General features: G+C 49.3%; 1 protein-coding gene across 2 annotated transcripts in view; it reads left to right on the plus strand.

Moving 5' to 3' along the window:
- The first annotated feature begins 10,773 nt into the window (after positions 1-10,773).
- Slc45a4 (solute carrier family 45 member 4) overlaps positions 10,774-13,909 on the plus strand; it is a 63,152-nt gene continuing 60,016 nt past the window's right edge. Inside the window, exon 1 of one of the 2 annotated variants that reach the window (XM_028773279.1) lies at positions 10,774-10,833. The gene's annotated coding sequence lies outside the window, so the exon portion shown is untranslated. Of the gene's footprint in view, positions 10,834-11,372; positions 11,421-13,909 lie in introns of those variants that run through there. The other variant, XM_028773280.1, reaches the window with a different exon arrangement.

Consider the following 13,909-nt stretch of genomic DNA (forward strand, 5'->3'; position numbering starts at 1 on the left):
TCTTTCTTTCTTTCTTTCTTTCTTTCTTTCTTTCTTTCTTTCTTTCTTTCTTTCTTTCTTTCTTTCTTTCTGTGTGTTCAGAGAACAACCTCTGGTGTTAGTCTTCACCTTCCATCTTGTTTGAGACAGAGTCTCTTCTTGTTTATCTCTGAGACAGCAGGCTAACTGGTCCATGGACTTCTGGAGCTTCTCTTGTCTCTCTCACCCATCTTGATGCAAGAATGCTGGAATGACAGACTCCATTTACCATGGGTTCTGGGGATCTGAAATAGGGTTTATTTTGTTTTTTATTTTTCTTTCTTTTCTTTCTTTTTTTTTTTTTAATGGTTTTTTGGTTTTTGAAGACAGGGTTTCTCTGTTTAGCCCTGGCTGCCCTGGAACTCACTCTGTGGACCAGGCTGGCCTTGAACTCAGAAATCCACCTGCCTCTGCCTCCTAAGTGCTGGGATTAAAGGCGTGCGCCACCGTTGCCTGGCCTATCTTGTTTTTTTTCGTACTTATCTTTTTGGGACAGGGTCTCACGTAACATAGGCTGACCTAGACCCTACCATGTAGTTAAGGATGAGCCTGAATGTGTCATCCTCTTGCCTCAACCTTCCATATTGGGATTACAGGTTCAAGCAACCACAGTTTGTGTTATGCAGTGCTGGGGACTGACCCAGAACTGCAGACTTTATCCAAAGAGGGCAAGCATCTCCCAGCTGCCCGCTCATTCTTCCCATCCCTTTTTAAGAATGTGTATTCCTATGCAGATTAGGCTGGCCTCAGACGCACTGTGTAACCCAGGTTGGCCTCAAATTAAAGATTCTCTTTCTAGGGCTTCTATGGTGCTGGGAGTATAAGCATGTGCTATACTATGCCTGGCTCTTAAGTTATTTTTGTTTTTAAATCGAATCTATCTAGCCGGGCGGTGGTGGCGCACCACGCCTTTAATCCCAGCACTTGGGAGGCAGAGGCAGGCGGATTTCTGAGTTCGAGAGTTCGAGGCCAGCCTGGTCTACAGAGTGAGTTCCAGGACAGCCAGGGCTACACAGAGAAACCCTGTCTCTTTTGTTTTGTTTTGTTTTGAACTCAGAAATCCGCCTGCCTCTGCCTCTCAAGTGCTGGGATTAAAGGCGTGCGCCACCACCACCTTGCGAAACCCTGTCTCAAAAAAAAAAAAAATCGCATCTATCTTTCTATCCATCCATCCACCCACCCATCTATCTTCTATTTCTCTATTTATCTGTCTATCTATCTCCTCTCTCTCTCTCTCTCTCTCTCTCTCTCTCTCTCTCTCTTTGTGTGTGTGTGTGTGTGTGTGTGTGTGTGTGTGTGTGTGTAATGCAAGCACACAGAGGACAACTTTAGGGAATCAGTTCTGCTTGGTAAGAAGTGCCTTTACCCACTGAGTCAGCTCACTGGTCCTCAGCTTTCTGTTGGCTGAATGCTGAGGGAGGCAGGAATTACTATCAGCTACAGTGACCTGTGAAGGGACTGGAGGAGTGACACACAGGGCAGCCTGGCCCAAGGAAAGCAAGGGCCAAAGGATTTTGGTTGTAAAAAAATGAGAGGGAGGACAGTGCCAAGTGATGTGGGGCTTGTCCTAATAGATGTCTGGCTGAGGACTGTGACCCCACAGGGAGGAGCACCCTGGATACTGCAGTGACTTGTTGATGCCAGCCAGTGGGGCGGTCCTGTACATAACCTGTCTTCACCCTTCATTCTTAGAGCTGTGCCAGGTGCCTCACCCTGCCACCTGCTGTGGGTGGCTGGCTCCCTGCCTTCTCTCCAGGTCACCCTGGTCATTTGGTTCATGGCTTCGACATCTGAGTCCAGCCTAACTGACAGGATTCTTCCCTTGCCCCTGCTCATCTTGACAGGGCGACCTAGATATGTGGTGCTGTGGCCCCTTCCCTATGGGCCTGGAAGCTGCTTGCAGAAGCTAGTCAGCTTTCATTGGTTCAGATCCTTGCTCAGCCACTTGCCTACTGTCTGATCCCAGGCCTGATAACTCAGCTGTCTCTGCTCCTGTTTCCTCTTCTACAGATAGGTACTAACAGCCCTGGATGGCTATGTGCTTGAGGCAGCTTGCTTGTGTTTGGAGACAGTGTCTTAGCCTTGAACTCATGATCCTCCTGCTCCTGCCTTCTGACTGCTAGGATGATGGACCCGTGCCACCATGCCTGGCTTGTAAGATGGCTTTGATCACACAAGGCCTGAGCTGTTTGTTGGCTAGTTGGCTGGCTGGTTGGTTGGTTGGTTGGTTGGGTTTTTTTTTGTTTTGTTTTTTGTTTTTTTTGTTTTTTTTGTTTTTTGGTTTTTCAAGACACGGTTTCTCTGTGTAGCCCTGGCTGTCCTGGAACTCACTCTGTAAACCAGGGTGGCCTCAAACTCAGAAATCCACCTGCCTCTGCCTCCCAAGTGCTGGGATTAAAGGTGTGCGCCACCACTGCCCGGCTGGTTGTTTGGTTTTTTGAGACTGGGATTCTCTGTGTAGCCCTGGCTGTCCTAGAACTAACTCTGTAGATCAGGCTGGCCTCGAACTCATAGGCATCTGCCTGCCTCTGCCTCCTGACTACCTGGCTGACACCCGAGCCTTTAATTCTTCTGCTTCTACCTCCCCTAGGATCACAACTATACAGCACAATGAACATCTTTTTGTTGTTGTCAGTTGTTTTATTTCAGTAGATTTTTGTGATGTAGCCCAAGCTAGCCTCAAACTTTCATGGATCCCCTTTCCCCAGCTTCCCTGCCAAGTGTTAGGATTACAGATATGCACTATCAAGTCTGCTTAATCTGAGGAACCTTCTGATGCTGATACTGTTGTGAACTTCCCTGGGCCTCAGTGGGTCCTTCACAATCCTTTTCCGGTGTCCTCATGATAGAGCTGGAGCTATGGGGATATTTTCTACTCACTTCACAGATGGGGAAACAGGCTTAGGGAAGGACTCACCTGGCATGCAGAGACAGTGGAAGGAATTTGAACTTCCATGGGAAGCTATGTGATCCCCAGGTGTCCATATGACCTAGGGAGTCACCCTGGAAATTATGTGATTTGTACCCATGTTTTTGGGACCCAAATGGCCCCATGACCTTGGAAAGATTTGTGGACTCCTGAGAATTTCAGTAATCTCGGCTTTGTGGCCAATTCTGGAGCCTAAAGTATTAACACAGCCTTGTGCCCAAGCCTGAGGCATTTTGAGGTTCCTCATTGCCAAAACTCCTGGACCACTGACCTGTGTGAGATTTCAGGGCTTGTGGGAGGCTAGAGGTCTTTACCTTGCTGGAGGGAGATCTTGGCCTCAGAGTGTAGGCTCACTCACTCTCTTCCTAGGGAGTTGCTACACTTCGTGGGGCTCCCATCCACTTCATTCCCTATGGGGCTTACAACGGGGGTAGTTGGGGGTGGGAGGTGGGTGTGTGTGTGCTTCCCCAGGGTACATACTTTGAAGGGCACTAAAACTGGGCTAGCTGGGGTGAGGGTTCTAGGGCACATTAGATGCAGCTGGACTATTTAGCCCCAGAGCAGAGAAAGGGGTGTGGCTCAAAGCATTTGCTCAGAATCTCCGGCGGTTAAATTAGCATGATAATTGAGACAATGAGGAACTGAAAAATAGGAATTTTTTAAGGTATTCACTGTTGTTGTTTTTAGCGTGGACTGGGCATGGTAGTACTTGTCTGCTATGATCTTGGCACTCTGGAAACAGAGGCTGGAGTATCAGGAATTCAATGCCAATCCTGGGTTGCCTAGTGAGTTTGAGGCCATTCTGGGCTGCAAGAGTCCCTGTCTCGAAACAAACAAAAGCAAGCAGTTGTATGAGGAAAGGTGCTTATCCAGGGACTGTTCAGTCAGGGAAGCCTATGCCTTCCCTCTCTTCCCTCTTCAGAGCCACCTGTCCCATGCCCAGCAATTTACCTTGGGATTAAAGGGATCTGGCAAGGTAGGAAGGAGCCTCAATTAACTAGTGGGTGTGTTTGTTGCCACTGTTGTTCTTATTGTTGTTGTTGTTTTCTTTAGTTGTCTGTTCGTGACAGAGTCTCCCTCTGTGGCCCAAACTGGCCTCCTACTCTGGATCCTGCAGCCTCAGCTTTAGCCTCCAGGTCCCAGGATTACAGGCGTGGACCTCCACACCCGTTCTTTGTTGAATTTTAATCATAGTACAATCTGAGCCATCCTAATGTATACAGGGCTTCGGTGTGCATTGCCTCCCTCCCTTCCCAGGAACCCACAAGTCCAAGGTTATCGCTTATCAATCTGACACTTCGGTGGCTGCAGAGAGGCAAGAATTCTCCCAGGAGAGTTCAAAGGGCATCCGGACAGTGAGCCTGATGAGTCAGAGGAGGGTCCATGGAAGGGCAGATGGGACAGGCCCTTGGGAGTGTGTCCTAGATGCACACAGAGGTCTGTACCTCTCAACAGCCTCCATCAGTTTTTCCTTTGGGACCTTCTTGCCCTCAACCCCAGCAATTCCTGCAAGCAGAGAGGATACTCAGGTTAGACATATTCCCTCCCCCACCTTAGTTTCTTTGTCCGTGAAATGGGATCATACCAGTGCCCAAAGTTTGGAAGACTAAAGGCAGGGTGTGGGTAGATTTGAGCGTGTTGAGTCCATCTCCTTTTCTGCTGTGTACTTCTTGGGTTTTGCTGAGCATCATCCTCCCCTCTGCTGTGTCCAGCAGGTTTGCTATACATGCCAGGGCTAGGGGGTCTCCTGTTTCTTAGCACAGGGTGAGGAGCAGTCCAGGGGAGACCACTGATTGGTAGCTGTCCTGATTAACACAGGGTGCAGTGCAGACATCCATATGGAAAGGGCCCTCTTTTCCTCATAGGTAAGACACAGAGATGGGCAGGGAAGGAAAGAGACCTAACAACATTAGACAGAATCCTCCCTTCCTTCATCTGCCATCTTGCTTACTGGACACCTAATGAGATGTGAGCCAGAGGTGAGTCTTGGCTGTGTCAACTATACTGCATAGTAGCAGGTACAACTTCTTAGGCCTTCTTGTCTCAAGAGGAGCATGCAGACACACACACATACACACACACACACACACACGGCCAAAAATGGAAAGAATGGAGCAGGCCTCCTCAGGTAAGATGGGGTGACATGCAGTCAGAAATGACACCATTGTGACACTCTAGGCTGCTAGCTCCTAAGCAGCTGGGAGATCAGTGTGCTTTACAAACAAGGATTCCGGATTTGCTATGTAGTTTGTGGTACCCTTGTTTTAAAAACTATTGAGCGGCAGAGTGGTAGAGGCACAAGCCTATAATCCCAGGACTTGGGAGGCAGAGGCAGGCAGATCTCTGAGTTCTGGGCCAGCCTGGTTTACAGAGTGAGTCCCAGGACAGCTAGGGCTACACTGAGAAACCCTGAGTTGAAAAACCAAAACCAAACCAAAATAAACAAAAAGGAAGATCGCTGAGCATATAGAGTTCAGTGGACTGGAGTTCGATTCCTGGCACCTACATTAGGTAGGTGGCTCATAATCACCTATAATTCCAGCTTTGGTGGGATCTAACGCCTCTGTGGGTGCCTGCACTCATGTACACATACATGCACATACATAAAGACACATACACATAAAGTTAAAGGAAAAAACCTAAATATTCAAAAAACAACTGCTAAGCATCTGAAGATGGAGATGGGATGATAAACCAAATACGGCACTTTCCTGTCTTGGAAGCCAGTGGTGTCTCCACGGCTCAGCCGTAAGACAGAGAAAGGTCCAAGCATTCTTGCCCCTACAACAGGCCAGGTTCAGAGCTTTGGTTATTTATTTTTGTTTTGAGACAGGGCTTTGTTTGGCCCAGATTGATCTCAAAGTCACTATATAGTAGAGAATAGCCATGTGCCCTTGAATTTCCTGCCTCAGCCTCTTGAGTGCTAGGAAGACAGGTGTGGGTACAGGGCTTACAGACCCTAGTGTCAGAGGGCTGCCTGATGTCAAGCTCTCTTGGGACAAGATAGACGGAGCAGCTATTCATGACCTTGTCACTCATGGAGAGTTTGGAGAAGGGAGAAGTTACCTGGGGACTGAGAACCCTTTCTCAAGCTGCCGAGTACAGCATGATAGCAGAGCCAAAGGCTGCACACACATCAAACCTCCTTGGTGGCAGCATTGGATATCAGGCCTGGCCTGGGACAGAGTACAGTCAGGGTGGCTCAACCCTGGCCCTTTGGCACATTCATGCATACCTGTCTTAGTTAGAGTGTCATTGCTGAGAGGAGACACAATGACCAAGGCAACTCTTACAAAGGACAACATTTAATTGGGGCTGGCTTACAGGTTCAGAGGTTCAGTCCATTCATCAGGCAGGAAGCATGGCAGTATGTAGGTAGGTATGTTTCTGGAGGAGCCAAGAGAAGACTGATTTTCCAGGCAGCTAGGAAGTGGTTCTCAAAGCCCACCCCAACAGTGACACATTTCCTCCAACAAGGCCACACCTCCTAATAGTGCCAACCCAGACATACAAACACAGGTACACATAGTGCTGCAGCATATACAGAGTGAGGACACACTTTTCCCTGTGTGTGTTGTGGTATGTATATTGTGTGAGTATTTATGTGGTATGTGTGGCGTGGTGTATTTGTGGTGGTGGTGGTGGTATGTGCGTAGTGTGTGTGAATATATTGTGGTGTGTATAGTATATGGATATGATGTGGTACTTGTGAATGCAATGTAGTGTGTGTATGTGTGAATGTGTTATGATGTGTGTGTGTGAATGTGTTGTGATATGTGTATGTGTGTGGGACAGTACATATGTGTGAATATGCAGTTACATAAGGAGGCCAAAGCAGGACTTGCGATATCTTCCTGTATCTTTTTCTTCCTTATTGCCCCGAGACAGGATCTCTGGCTGAATCAGAGCCTTGTCCTTTCAGCTAGGCTGGCAGACTGGAGCAGTCTGGAGATCTGCTTGTCTCTGCTTCTCAGTGCTGTGATTAGGCCATGTGTAGCACTGTCAGCCTTTTAAAATATGTATATGTGTATAGATATTTGAACCCACGTCCTCTGGAAGAGCTTTCAGGGCTCTTAACTTCTGACTCATCTCTCCAGCCCCAGTGTGTGAGACAGATACTAGGGATTCACACTCAGGTCCTCTGCTTACAGAGCAAGCAAGCCCTATTATCAACAGAGCCATCTTCCTAGTCTCTTTCTCACCTTTCACCTGATATCTTCATTTAGCTCTAGACCACGGAACTAAACTCCTGAGCTATTTCCACACCTGAGGCTCAGAAATTACCTTTCACATTCCCCTGAACCAGGTACGGTACTACTGTCCTCTGTTACTTTGCTCAGACAGAATCTTGCCATGGAGTCAAAGTCCCAGCTGGCCTCAGACTTGCGACAATGCTCCTGCCTCTGCTGATGTTCACTCATCCATATTTGCTTCCCTCTCCTGTGGCATCTCTAGGGAGAGGAGTTCCTGGCTCTAAGTAACGGAGTCCAGTGTGGCTTGAGGATGCCGTTCCCATACGCTCTCTATCTGCTTGCTGATGAATGAAGGTGGAAAAAGATCAATACAGATCATCAGTTAGTAAATAATTAAACATCGTTCTAAGCTGCCCTTGGTACTCCGTCCTGTACTGTCTTTTTCAAAGGCATCATTTTTTTTTTTTTTAAAAGAAAAAGCTGAATGTGATGCTATGCACCAGGAGAATAAGATCATCCTTGGATACGGGCAGAGTTTGAGGCCAGCCTGGGCTAATGAGACCCTGCTTCAAACAACAACAACAACAACAACAACAACAACAAAATGAAATAAATCTTTCAAAAAGCCGATGTAGCACTGTGTTCCTGCAATCTCATTACCTAGGGAGTGGAGGCAGGAGGATCAGGAGTTCAAGGTTTTTATTGGCAACTCAGTAAGCTGCAGACTAGCCTGCTTTATATGAAACTCTGTTTCAAACAAATAAAAATTCTCATTTTGTTATTTTATTTAATCCTCAGTGGCATAGAGAACTACATTTTAAAGGGAGATTTATTGTTTTAGATTATGTGTATGCATATGTCTATGTACGTGAGTGCGGGTACCGAGGAACACCAGCCTTGTTGAATCTTGGGACTGTAGTTATGGATAGTTGAAGAGTTGGGAGCCCCTGATGGGGTTTCTGGGAACTAACCTTGAATCCTGCAAGAGCAGCATGCATTCCTAACTCCTGAGATATCCCTCTAGTCCTCATCGCCATGGTCATTTCCAGACGAGGACCCGGGAAAGTACATGATCACATAGGTGACACACTCTGCAGCTAGAATTACAAGTCGAAAACCAATCAGGGAGGGGCTGATGAGATGACTTAGGGCATGGAGGTGCTAAGTGCTAAGCCCGCCAACCTGAGTTTGTTCCATGAAACCTGCACGGGGCTAGAAAGATGGTTCATTGGTGCAAAGTACATATTGTTCTTGTAGAGGATCTCACACCCCTGTGAACAGCTTACAACCGTGTACAACTCACAGAAACACACAGACAGACACACAGAAACACACACATAAAATTTAAAAAGAGCCAGGCGGTGGTGGCGCACGCCTTTAATCCCAGCACTTGGGAGGCAGAGGCAGGCGGATTTCTGAGTTCAAGGCCAGCCTGGTCTACAGAGTGAGTTCCAGGACAGCCAGGACTACATAGAGAAACCCTGCCTCGAAAAACAAACAAACAAACAACAACAACAACAACAACAAAAAAAAAATTAAAAAGAAAATCCTCAATGGGCAGTGGTGGTGGACATCTTTAATCCCAGCACATGGGAGGGAGAAACAGGAGGATCTCTGTAAGTTCAAGGCCAGCCTGGTCTACAGATCGAGTTCTAGGACAACCAGAGCTACACAAAGAAACCCTGCCTTGAAAAAAAAAATCCTCTAAATAAATATTCAAACAACAACAAAATGCCAACAGGGGAGCCATGCCCTCTTTGGTAGTCACCCATGAGTCACACACAAATGTGCACAGGAACCAGAAGCAAACTAATCCTTGGCATACCTACTTCCTGGCATTCTCCCTCAAGCTTAGCCATTGTCCTGACTCCCGATGATACCTGCTACACAGATCTATAACTCCATAAGCATGAGGCATAAACCTTATATATCTAACTTTTCCCTTCCTGAGATAGATTTTTATATAGTCAAAGCTAGCTTGGAACTCTCAATGTCACATAGACTTCCCAAGCACTGGGAAAACAAGTGGAGTACTGTACCAAATTAACTCATTCATGTAGTCATTCATTCATTCCTGCGCGCGCGCGCGCGTGTGTGTGTGTGTGTGTGTGTGTGTGAAATAGCCCAAGCTGGTACTAGCTAAGTATCTCAAGCTGGCTTTGAACTTCTGAGAATCCTGAGTTTCCCCACTGATGAGTGCCTAGCTCTTATCTGGCTTCTTTCGCTCATAGTCCTTTGTAAGAGTCACCCATGTTCATTGTATGTAGCTGTAAATTATTCAGTGTCAATCCAATAGTGAATATGCCACAATTTATATAACCTTCTAATGACCTACAGGTTATCAGTACAGTTTCCACTTGAGGCCACTCCAAACAGCACTGCTAAGAACAAAAAACGGAAGTTAGGTAAGCCTCTTGGGTGTGAAAGTACTGGGCATTAAGTCCTTTAAAGCAGATTTCCAGGTTGTGCATGGTGTGGCAGCACTCTGAAGGCAGAGGCAGGCAGATCTCTATGAGTCTGAAGCAAGCCTGGTTTAATATAGTGAATTCAAGGCCAGCCAGTGCTACATACTGAGGCTCTGTCTCAAAAACAACCAAACAAACAAAAACAAATAAGAAAGCAGATATCCACATGACAGTGAGTTTTACATCTCCATAAGAGTAGTGTACAAGCCTTCCAGTTGCTCCTTTTCTTGCCAACACTTGGCATTGTCAGATTTTCCCATTTTAGCTGTTCTGAATGCTGACCGGAGTTTATTTCTAAACTCCTTCCTAGCTTCTCAGATAGATCTTAGGGTTTCTGTTTTGCAGATGAGGACATCAGGGCCCTGAGAGGTGTGATAATTCGTCCAAAGCCACTTAAACTTTGGCATGGACTTAGGGCTGGGATGCCAATAGGGCTGTCTGACATCAGCCATCAATTCTGCTATCCGTTCAGCCCCCTTCCGGACCTGGCCTTATTCTGCTTCTCAGCAGTGGGAAGAGATTGGCTCTGTGGCCCAGGCTTGGGTGCCCTGGGCATGCATGGGTCACATCCTGCCCAACTCTCCCGAGAGAGTTGGCTCACAGGATTGAGAGGATATACAAAGTGATTCAGAAAAGGGGAGATGCCCAGGGAGTGCGATGGTTGAGAAGGAATAAAAATAGGGGCGTTACAAGCAGTCAGTTTGCACTCAGGAAGGGTGCAGCTCTGTTGGCAGAGGGTGAGCACAGCGCGCTACACAGCTGCGGCCTGGAGACCTTGAGGTGTCTGGCAGTAAAACCAGGCGAGGGCGGCCCAAGGCACAACCGCCTCCAGAGCCCACCAGCAGGCCCAGGGCGGGGCGCGCAGGGGGCGGGACCCCCACAGGGGCGGGGCCACAGACAGCTACTGACCAATGGATGCGCGTGGCTCAGGCCCCGCCCCTAGAGTCCGCTGCATAGTCATGAGGCGCAGGCCGGCGCTGCGTCAGCGGAAGCGGCGCGCAGCGGCTGTTTCCGACCTGATAAAGCGGCGTTGTCCCCGCGCGCTGGCCGCAGCCTCGCAGCGCTCGCACCCTGTCCGAGTAGCTGACTGACGGACCCGCCCGGCCGGCCGCCGCCGAGGGCGCAGCCGCCGCCCGGACGCCCCGCCGTCGCCCCGGTGCGCCCGGGGCCCCGCACCCCAGCCACCAGCCAGCCCCACCAGCCCCGCGGTCCCGGCCGGAGGAGACAGGTGAGCGGCCGCACCTGCCGCCCCGCCCCCCTCCGCGCGGCCGGTGCCTCGAACCCGCGGCCCGACCGACCCCGCGTCTTTCCCCGCCCCCACCCGACTGCTGCGGTGCAGCCCGCACCTGCCCTTGCTGGTCCGCATCCCGGGCCCTGCGGCCGTCTTGTGTGCACTTCTTGCACACCCGCCCGGGGCTACCCCAGCACTCACCTCCCGCCTTTAGCGTTAGGTGCGCACCCTCCTCTGCCCAGCCCTTGCTAACTTCTGGGAGTTCACCGGCTCTGGGCCCACTACCTTGAAATGCTCCTGGGTCACTGCTCTCTATCCTTGTCCCCAAACACGCATTGCTTGCAGCGCTGCTAGCTGGTGGCCTGACCCTTTGCGGGCACCTTTTATTTCCCGAAGCCCACTTCGTCCCTGGAGAAGACGGGAGCACTTACGCTCCAGGTGCAGAGCCTCGGATTTGGAGAAACCCCTCTCCCCAAGACCAGTCTTCCTCCAGTCCCTTGAGCTTAACCCATTCCTCTCCAAGGTGTGCTGCGCTAGATGGGCGCCCGGAGAGCACACTCCTGCGGAGGGCTTTTCCAGGGGAGGTATGTCCAAGTTGGGGAGCCCAGCCTTGTAATTCTACAAGGTGGGGCCAGCCATGGGTGGGAAGAGGTACTAGGTGCCCTGGGGAGTCAGGGTCTTGTGCTTTCCGCGCGGGATATTGATAGAGTGTGGCTTCAACTTCTGCCTTAGTTAGTCTCCTCTTCTGGTCCCCTAGCTGACCACACTCCGGCCTTGCAGCTTCTTGTTACTGAGGTGCTCAAAGACGAGTGCCTGGCAAACAGGATTTGGGAGCTGAGCGATTGAAGCCATTGTTTTTAGTGATCATCTAGGCCCAGAAACTCATAAGATGGGCCATAGTATACCTGGGTCACCCCACCACACGGTGAAGTGTGTTCTAAGCAAATTCCCTGCAGCTGGCTCCACTGTCTGCTGACAGGTAGGGTGTGGTGGAAATCTTTTCCTCTCTTATTTTTCCTTGTAGTAAGAAAGCATAAGTGAGAAGCTGGAGGGGCACCTTACTGCTTAAGGGTGACAAATGGCTGGTCAGTGAAACTGGGAGCCTCCACCAGCTTTGAAACAATGTGACTAACACCCTCTTGCTGTTTAGATCTGAATCCTGCATTAGAAGAGCAAGTTGATTAAGGCTCTGCAGAGATTTTGCAGAAGCTGCTGAGAAAGGGAGAGAGGCAGTGACCGGGGCCTGGAGCTGTGTGGGGCTCCAGGTGGGAAGAGACTCCAGCATAATGAAGAAATCAAGTGCTTGGGGGGAGAGATTGGGGAAGTAGGTCATCTGAAAATCCTACACTTGAGTGGCATTCGGGCGGTTGTGGTTGTTTTGTGACTGCTGCGGAGAAGTTGTTCCCTTGAAAGGTTTGCAGTGCATGTAAGGTATATGTGGGGGTGATTTATTTGGGAAACATCCCTGCCTCAACCCAGGGACTGTGAAGGGAGGCGGCCCAGGGCCAGCACCTCATGCCTTGGAGGATTCACTGGCTTCCTTGCAGAGATGCTGTGTGCTGCAGCTTTGGCCCTTGTTGCATCTTGAAAGCAGAGCAGAGATCTGGACTGAGTGATCTCCAAGGTAGCTTGTTTTTAACACCCTCCGACTTTGCTTATTGCTTATTGGAGAGGAGGGAGCCCGTGCTGGGGGAGCAGTAAACCATTCTTGCCCTCTGCATGCCCTCAGTCTGACTGCCTGCAGAGCTGTTGGGGAGGAGGGGGCTATGATGCTGCAACTCCTGGTCTCTTGTGCAGGAAAGGAGCTTCAGAAGATATTTGAGTGGTGTTTAGGGGATGCTGAATTGATTTCATCTGTGTTATCCAGAAGGCAGATGAGGGCTTTGAACAAGGGTGGTGTTAGGGTTTAGGATGCCTCGGTTGCCCTGCCTTATGCCCTCTCATTGTCCCGAGGACCCTGGTGCCTCAGCTTTCAGTAGCCAGCCAGGGGTGGTTTCTGACTGATTTGTGGGCTGGCATTGAATAAGAGTGGCTGGTGATCATTGTAGGTGGCAGACAACCCCAAATTGCTAGTGCCCTCCTGGGGAACACCCCTGGCAGAACTGTGCCTGTAATTTGTGGAATCAGAATGTGCTAAAAGCTGTGTTCTTGTTAAGGGTGGGTGAAGATGCTACTCTATGCTCACCTCCTGTGGTTCCCTAGATTTTTTTTTTTAAATCATAATGTAATTATGTCAACGAGGGTACATTTAGTGATATGCCAGTAGGAGAGAGCCTCAACTGCAGACCAGGTAACACAAATGCTCAGTGGTGTCCAGCAAAGGTTCAGCAGTGGGGACAGCTTCATGTATGAAACCCTTATGGGGGTGGAAGACCCCATAAGCCAGAGTCTACAGAGGGCTCAGCTGAAGCACCTCCCCCACCAGCTCCTAGACAAGGTCTCCTTGTTTGCATTAGCGTAACTGCGCCACCAAAGTCAATGAACAAGGATCTTTTTAAATGGGAACTTTCAAAATGTGCCTGGAGTGTCCCCCCTCCATCTCCTCTTCCCCCAACCCCCTACTATCAAGTTCTGAGCCCTGTGATACTCCCTCTCAGAAACTTGAGGCCTCTTCCACATTAGTGGAAAAGACAGACCTGTTCCTAGCCTGAGGAACCTGGTCAGGCTCAGGACAGGTACCTCCCTGCTTTTTATGTGAAGGCTGGAGTGTGCCTGGGGTTTGTTATTGGTTGTGTGTGTTTGGGATTTTGTTTTTTAAAGACTGGGTCTCACATAGCTGAGACTAACCTTGGACTCCTGATACTCCTGCTCCACCTCCTGGGTGCCTCCTCCTGACAAGTGCCGGAATTACAGTTTTGTACCCAGGTGCTTGGCTCTGTGAAGCATTTTTAAGAATAAAACACTGTAGCATTAGGAAGGCTGATGCAGCAGGAATGAAAGTTCAAGTCCAGCCTGGCATATGTAGGGAGGCCCCTTTTCTTTAATATTTAAATTTTATTTTAAATGATGTATAAATGTGTGTCTTTGTGGATATGTGCATGAGAGTGTAGGTGCCCGCAGAGGCCGGAGGTGT

Source organism: Grammomys surdaster, unplaced genomic scaffold (genome assembly GCF_004785775.1).
Source record: "Grammomys surdaster isolate TR1022 unplaced genomic scaffold, NIH_TR_1.0 224, whole genome shotgun sequence".
NCBI lineage: Eukaryota > Metazoa > Chordata > Mammalia > Rodentia > Muridae > Grammomys > Grammomys surdaster.